The 8,351-nt window shown below is 45.2% G+C and overlaps 1 non-coding gene across 1 annotated transcript; it reads right to left on the bottom strand.

Moving 5' to 3' along the window:
- Positions 1-6,950: 6,950 nt before the first annotated feature.
- On the bottom strand, positions 6,951-7,022 carry Trnae-cuc (transfer RNA glutamic acid (anticodon CUC)). The gene has a single exon. It is a non-coding gene; the product is annotated as a tRNA-Glu (tRNA).
- Positions 7,023-8,351: the final 1,329 nt, after the last annotated feature.

The raw sequence follows: 8,351 nt of genomic DNA, 5'->3' as shown, positions 1-8,351 counted from the left end.
ATCGATATGGGCTTTCGGAGCCGAGGCCCACTCGTGTACCCTTGATGACTGCAGAACACAAAGCTTTACGCCTCAACTCGGTCCGTCAACACCGACATTGAACTGTTGATTGGAAACATGTTGCCTGGTCGGACGAGCCGCGTTTCAATTTGTATCGAGCGGATGGGAGTGTATGGGTATGGAGACAACCTTATGAATCCAAGGAACCTCCATGTCAGCAGGGGGCTGTTCAAGCTGGTGGAGGCTCTGTAATGGTGTGGGGCGAGTGCAATTGGAGTGATGTGGGACCCCTGATACGTCTAGATACGACTCAGGTGACACAGACGTAATTATCCTGTCTGATCACCTGCATCCATTCATGTCCATTGTGCATTCCGACGGACTTGGCCAATTCCAGCAGGACAACGCGACACCCCACACGCCCAGAATTGCTACCGAGTGGTTCCAGCAATACTCTTCTGAATTTAAACGCTTCCACTGGCCACCAAACTCCCCAGACATGAACATTATTGACCATATCTGGGATGCCTTGCAACGTGCTGTTCATAAGAGATCTCCACACCCTCTTACGGATTTATGGACAGCCCTGCAGGATTCATGGTGTCAATTCCCTCCAGCAGTACTTCATACGTTAGTCGAGTCGATGCCGCTTTGTGTTGTGGCACTTCTGCGTGATCGCGGGGGCCCTACACAATATTGGGCAGGTGTTGCAGTTTCTTTGGCGCTTCAGTGTAGCATGCGTGCAGAAGCTTGAAAGTCGATGAAGCCTGAGGCAGGTTTAACAGTCCAAATAGTTACGCAGAATTACATTGCAGTCAAATATACTTGCTCGCAAAGGTTGGTCATTCATGCTTGTCAATCTTGCACTTGCGCGCGTGGTCACCTTGAGTTGGCGTGCAACCGACAGAGTGCTTTGCTCTCTTTCTCTCTCTCTCTCTCTCTCCACCAGCTGTTTCCTCTTTTCCAGCCGAGTGGTTTTGTTCTGAATGGAGAGCCAATTGAGTAGTCTAGTTAATGCGATACAGACACTACAGCAACAACTGTATATAAACGTCCTGTGTTACAGATGGGTTTATAATATTAGTCTGCGAAACATTGTGACGGAAGGTACTTTTAATTGCATGATGAAAGCTCACCAGGCTAAATGTTATGTTACATTATGTTAACCGGGAACCTAGAAACGACGGAGAGGCTCCGTCCCCGCCGCAGCCGCAGTGGTCCACATCCCTACGACGACTACCGCAGTCCACTTCACCCCTTCGCCGCCCCACACCGAACCCAGGGTTATTGTGCGGTTCAGCTCCCGGTGGACACCCCCCCCCCCCCAGGGAACGTCTCACACCAGACGAGTGTAACCCCTATGTTTTCGTGGTAGAGTAATGGTGGTGTACGCGTACGTGGAGAAATTGCTTGCGCAGCAATCGCCGACATAGTGTAGCTGAGGCGGAATAAGAGGAACCAGCCCGCATTTGCCGAGCAGATGGAAAACCGCCTAAGAACCATCCACAGACTGGCCGGTTCACCGGACCTCGACCCAAATCCGTAGGGCGGATATGGTCTAAGACCACAGGCTTTAAATTCTCTTTGGAGAAGATTGTTTGTGTAGATTTTAACCGTTCCCGTTCTCTTTTTAATCTCCCTGTTTTAAAACTAGGAGACACTGTTCTCACCTTTAAGGAAAACGTAAAATATCTCGAGCTTATTTTTGATGAGAAGCTCACATGGTTGCCACACCTAAAGGACCTAAAAGTCCGCTGTTTCAAGGCTTTAAACGTCCTTAAATGCGTCAGTCATAGGTCATGGGGCGCTGACAGGGCACGTCTGCCGCAACTTTATAAGGCCTTTGTGCGACCTCGACTCGAACACGGATGTCAAGCTTATGGATCTGCAAGACCTTCGTATCTCAAAATGTTGGATGTGATTCACCATGAGGGTATTAGGCTTTCAACGGGGGCTTATCGCACGAGTCCAGTTGCTAGTCTATGTGTCGAGGCTGGACAGCCTCCGCTGTCCATTCGGCGTCTTCTCCTCGTGGTACGGCAAACATACAGGGCCGAGTCCACTCCTATTTCGTTGGCGTCCAACACCTTTTCACAGCCGGCACTGGAACTTCTCTTCCGCCACCGTCCGAAGGCAACAAAGCCGTTTGGCATCCGTGCAAAGGAGAGTCTCGAGTCAGTACACCTGCAGGGCATTAAGGTCCTCAACCAGGGATGGAGTAGGGGATCTCCCTAGCTACTACAAAGGCCAAGATTACTTCTTGATCTGGCTGCTTACAAGAAGTATTGTACCCCGGACCACCTTTTTAAAATTAAATTTACTGAGACTTTAGACCGCCATTCAGATTTTATTACTGTTTACACGGATGGGTCTAAACAGGGGGATTTTATGGGCTGTTCTGCTGTGTTTTCCGATACTGTCCATAGGATAGAGCTCCCAGAGCAGATCTCAGTTTACTATGGAGAACTGTTTGCCATTCTGAAAGCATTAGAGCATATGCAACGACATCATGGCAAGAAATTCATCATCTGCTCCGATTCCCAAAGTGCTCTACACGCCTCTTGAACAGATGTACCCAGCAGATCGGCTGGTGCAAGAAGTGCAGGACGCACTCCTGCTCTTGCAAAAGCAGGGCAAGGATGTAATTTTCTGCTGGGTTCCAGGGCACACAGGAATTCCTGGAAATGAACTTGCAGACGCGGCTGCCAAGGTGGCTTGCTGCATCCCACTTCCTGCTCGCTGTTCCGTCCCCCTGGAGGCAGTAACATCATTCGTTACTCGGAAGGTCATGCGTTGGTGGGAGACTCAGTGGCTGGAAGTGAGGGATAATAAGTTGCGAGCGGTGAAGGATTCTGTCCGACCGTGGCTCACCTCCTTCCGACGACGACGAGCTGAGGAAGTAGCCCTTACACGGCTTCGAATAGGACATTGTCCATTGACACATGGTTTTCTGTTACGTCGTGAGGAGCCACCAACGTGTCACATATGTGGGACACAGCTGTCGATACGACATATTTTAACTGAGTGTGTTTTATATGCGGGTTTGAGGGAAGATTTAAGTTTCCCACCAGACCTGCCCTCTATTTTAACTAATAATGAGGAGTGTGGCTAGAGTTTTACGTTTTTGTGTGATGTCTGGACTTCTTCCCAAAATATTGGGATTGAGATCTTAATGTGCTGTAAAGTGGTTTGGTCAAACAATTCTGCCTGTTTTGTACTGGTATTTTATTTTTAGTTTTATCTACCTGTTTCGATGTGCTGTGTCCAATCTTGAAATTTGAGCATTTACAATTCTCGCAAAGATCTGCTCTGAATTGATCCGTGTTTAACAGATCTTGGCAGCACTCGTCAACATTTATTTTGGGAGCGGGCGCTGATAACCTCGTTGTTGCGCACCCTAAATCACTAATCATCATCATCATCGTACCGGGGACCGACGCTCCTTCCCGCCCGGAAAGCCGTGCGTGAGACCGCACGGCCAACCGGGCGGGCCAGGGGCGAAATGTTAGTAACCGCTTTAAAACAGGAATCAGTACAGTACGATGGATCGTGGTAGAGACGTGACAGAAAGACAGATAGCAGCTCTCACATTTGTCCGCGACCATGATCCCTCTGCGAATGAAGTTGTTCGATTTGTTCTCGTATCAACGTCTGCTGTCCAATGTGTCTACGAGATATGATGTGCCAGTCGCAGCCAACTAAACCACCGTGAGAATAGTGGCTTTAGAAAGGAACTGACCTAGGAAGGTCGGAGACGAATGCCACGGTCTATCGGGACAGTTGCAATCAGGAAACGCTGCTGTCAATCAGTGCAGGTCCATCTCAACATTGCGAGGGCATCTGCACTCATTGGACATTTGGAGTAGGGAAAGGTGAGGTTTCGTGAATAATTTCAACTTTTTGGGCCCCAAAAGGAGAGTAAATACGTAATTATGCATTTTAAGTTGAGTTTCTTTTGATTAAGGTATATATCTTCGAGAACTGGTCCGCCTCATTGGAAATAGCAAAATTTATAATTTTGAAACGACGAAAAAATTAAAAGTTTTGGCTCTATTTGTTTTGTAAATGAGTCTACCTGAATCAGTGTAAACTGTCACACAGCCGCACACAATATGGAAGATTATAATTTTAACTGTTCCAGTAGATGTTACGTGCATTTCGCACAGCCGACTTGGACATGTCCAGCATCCCCCATATAACTTCATGAAACCAAGCTTTGCACTCATCACACCTCAACCGTCCCCCTTTGTTCACAGATTTAGGGCGTTAATATTAGAGTTTGCAGAAACTACAAAGTATGTTTTATTGATCCGACTCAGCTTCAGGTGATGATAAAGATGAATCCTCTTCTGGACTTTTTCTCTGCCTCGTGATGACTGGGTGTTGTGTGCTGTCCTTAGGTTAGTTAGGTTTAAGTAGTTCTAAGTTCTAGGAGACTGGTGACCGTAGATGTTAAGTCCCATAGTGCTCAGAGCCATTTTCTTTTGGACTTCATTGTTTGTCTTGAACATTCAGCGCATTTCTGCAACCTTCGACCGTCTTTCTTTTTCAGTTTTCAAAATGTAATTTTCTCTCTTGTAAGACGGAGATGAGCTGGCGAAGTCAGATGGCAAGCTGAATTTTTCTCTCTCCTCGCACTTACGGTACCCGTGTCGTTGGGGTTGGCAAAACTGAATAAAATAATAATGGTGATGATGATGGTTTGCTGAACTATGACTTCCCGAAATCTTGGAGTTGCAGGGCGTGGACTTATGTGTGATACCGTGGTAGCAGGGCGGTACTTATCAATGAGGGATGTCGACGAAGGAAGGAATTTGCGTTATTTTATTTGGTTGGAGTTGAAGGGGAAAATTCGTATGCACTCCACTCCCTTCACAGTGTTTACTGCATTGGACCGACGTGGAAAATTTTACCGAAAACAGATTTTGTAGTGGAAGCTGAGTAGTTATCTGTATAATTAGGCTACAGATATAGTTTAATAAAGAAGAAGTAATACAGATTATATTCCGATTCAGAAAGCACCCGGAAGGCTGATTCTCGTAGCCCAATTACGTTATTATGTTTTAAGTGTAGGCAGTTGCTCAAATTTGTAACAGAGTTGTTCTGTTGACCGACTTAGTTGGTGCTATACAACTGGTAGTGGAAATATTTATAACCGGCATTCATGCTGTGTTTCAATAACAACCTTATTTTAAACAGAATTAAGAAGTTAAAATGTTCTAGGTTGTTAGGCCGCGTCATATTTCTTCAGACAATAGACGTTCCGACCCCTCTGCTGGGATCTTCTTCAGGTCTTCTGGTGCCCCTTATAGATTGGTCACTCTCAAAGAACAGTGTCGCCTTCTCATGTATAGGGGAGTTTTCCCCGCACTTTTGCTGGAGAAGTGGGATTATTGGTTTGAAAAGTCTTGGGCTACCATTGGTCGGCCATCGTCATTGGATGGTAAAGAAATTTTCCCGCGCTAATGTCGAAGAAGGGAGGCTTATTGGCTAAAACTTCTGCGACTGCCATTGGTGGGCCAACGTCATTGGTTAGAAAGGTATTTTCTCGCTTTTACACTAGCTGTGAGTTACTGCCCGAGGCAGGATTCGGACCTGCGACAGTAGCGGTCGCGCGGTTTCGGACTGCAGCGGCCGGCCGAATCCTAATTGATCCGCATCTCCGTTTAATCCACATCTCCTTCACTTGTGAATAGTGCTAGAGAACCATTGCCGCTAAAATTTTTACTAGAACTTAAATGGTGTCAGATTGGAGGAATAATCTACTACCAGCCATTTCTGAGCCCGCTGACTTGATGCTCACATTGAATAAAGTGACTGGTGAGGCTGTGTACCCGGGAGAGCTTGTCGAAGCTTTTGAAAATATTCCAGGATGCTCAGGCATAGGTGTTAATGACGTAAATGACTGGCTGTGAAATGTTAATGTGCAGTTTGGGCGATCACGAAAGTCATCTGCTTGTACGTCTGCTGACCGTGATGGTGGACTATTGACGAAGTTGGCACTCAGTCCGAATACATACAGAGCCAACAAAACAGCTGAAAAATGTAGTGGTCTATTTTGAACACCCGGCGGAAGCAACTTCGGGCAAATTGATGCTGGTGAACGCTTGCGTTACCGTACTATAGGCTACATTAGCGATGCAATAGGCTGGCTCAGAGAAAACTGATTATTACAGCGTACGAAACTCAGTTCTTTTAATTCATGTCTATTTACTTTAAAATAAATGTTACGTGCGTGTTTTCGGCATTTAACCAATGACATTCTGGTTTTTCTTAATTTCCCGATTATCCGGATTTTCGATAATCCGGATAAACTAGGTTTCAGCTTACTCCACATAAAGGAGGTTTAGTGTAGTTATAAACATCTGTTTCGTGTGACCTGTGTATAGTGTGTCAGTCAGCCACTTTTCTGTATCATCTTTTCAATTATTTTCTTCCCTCTAGTTTTGACTGTTTTTGTTCCTAGTGCCGTCTTCAGGCAAATTATCTTATAGGTGCTTTCGCTTCGCTCATGTATTCCAGTGTGGTAAGCTTTTCTCAGGGGTATCCCACAGTACTTGTCTCATTTCACTTAATATCTACAGTGCGTGATCGGAACCGTTGTTCTCGGGGGTGGGCGGGGGTTGAGGGAGGTAACTTTGCTTTCTGGGTCAGAGGTATGTGCATGTTACACGGACGACGAGGGGACATGTGTACATCTGCCAGTGATCCTTCACTAATCGGTTAAGTTCTGCAACCATTATGCATGAAGATGCCGAGTGATTTCAAGAAATTATTTGACATCTGCCTTTGTACCTATAGATTTCAGCAATAGTTTTATTACTCTTCCTTAACTTCCGGTTGTACATTAAGGATCTTCCATCTCTTATATTTATGTCCGCTTAAGTGAGCCTAACGTTAATATAAGAATTTGAGAAGAAATTTTATGTAAATATTTGTAGAAAAAAAATTTCCGGTACCGGGAATCGAACCCGAGCCTCCTGGGTGAGAGCCAGGTATCCTAGCCACTAGACCATACCGGAGCCGTTATTCTTTCCTGCAAGTAGAGTCGGAATATCGAAATGGGAAACTTGTCTGGGATAAATTCCAGTCGTGTTTCTGGGACGCGCTTAACAACATCGAGTATGGTGGTAGTGTATTTCCGCACACCGCTGGTCCGGCACCGCAAGCCGTCTTCTCCCGGCGTTGCAGTTATATGTATAGTCTCTCCCAGGCTCCATCTGTCTGTCGACTTATACGAACTGCCCTCTTAATTTCTCAATGTAAATGTTAAATCACGAAAGAACAAAATATACAAATGCAGAAAATGAAAAAGGCGAAGTGTATAAAAAAATGAGGTTGTCAGAAAATGCAATATGGCCAAGCACGATGGTTAGAGGACAAATGCTAGGCTGTAGAAACATCAATGACTAGAGAAGAAAATAGATGCGGCCTGTAGGAGAAGCATCTAGGAGAGAAGGATCTGTATGAATATCAAGAGCTCGCATGGCAAGCCAGTACTGAGAAAAGAAGGGAAAACTGAAAGGCCGAATGAGCATAGACAAGGACTATGAACGTGAAGGCAGTTTTATAGAAAGGAAAGAGGAAATAGAAGAAGATGAGGTGGGAGATATACAGCGAGAAGAATTTGACGGACCCAAGTGGAGACAAGGCCCCTGGAACATTCCCTCAGAATTGTTGAGATTCTTGGGAGGACTGCCTTGATATGTAAGACATAAGAGAGAAGAGAAGTGACCTCATACTACTCGATGAATGAAATAATTCCAATTCGAAAGAAAGCACATGCCGTCAGGTGTGAATACCACCGAACCACCTGTTCAGTGGTTGCGAAATACTGATGCTAATTATTCACTGATGAAGAGAAAAACTGGTAGGTACCGACCTCGTGGGGCAGCTGTTTGGGTCACGCAGAAATGTAGGAACACGTGATGTAGTACCGACCGTACGGTGGTCCCCATCCAGGGGAGTATTACACCTTGGGGAATAAAATAGTAATTTCTCAGCGTTAAAAAAAGGGTTCAATTTTGTTTCGGTCACGAAACTAAATTATCACTACTTCCCAAGACTATAATACTGATTACATAAGTTACCAATAATTACATTTTTTATTTCAAGTACAAGCACTAATGCGTTAGCCAATCAGTGGAGGTTACACACTACACATGGAGTTTGTTCTTTGTACCATTTATCTATGGCAGAAAACTGAGACATATGTATCAGATATGCTCAAATATCTTATGGAAGTGCCTTCTCCGGGTTGTGGGTAGTTCGCGACAATAGACCTGCTTCGTTATTCACTTTGTAACAGTAAACGAACTAATTTGACAATGAAACTTCCTGGCAGATTAAAA

The sequence above is a fragment of the Schistocerca cancellata genome, chromosome 10 (genome assembly GCF_023864275.1).
Source record: "Schistocerca cancellata isolate TAMUIC-IGC-003103 chromosome 10, iqSchCanc2.1, whole genome shotgun sequence".
Lineage (NCBI taxonomy): Eukaryota > Metazoa > Arthropoda > Insecta > Orthoptera > Acrididae > Schistocerca > Schistocerca cancellata.
The sequence above is the reverse complement of the archived record's forward strand: the minus strand, read 5'-3'. Positions and strand labels throughout refer to the sequence as shown.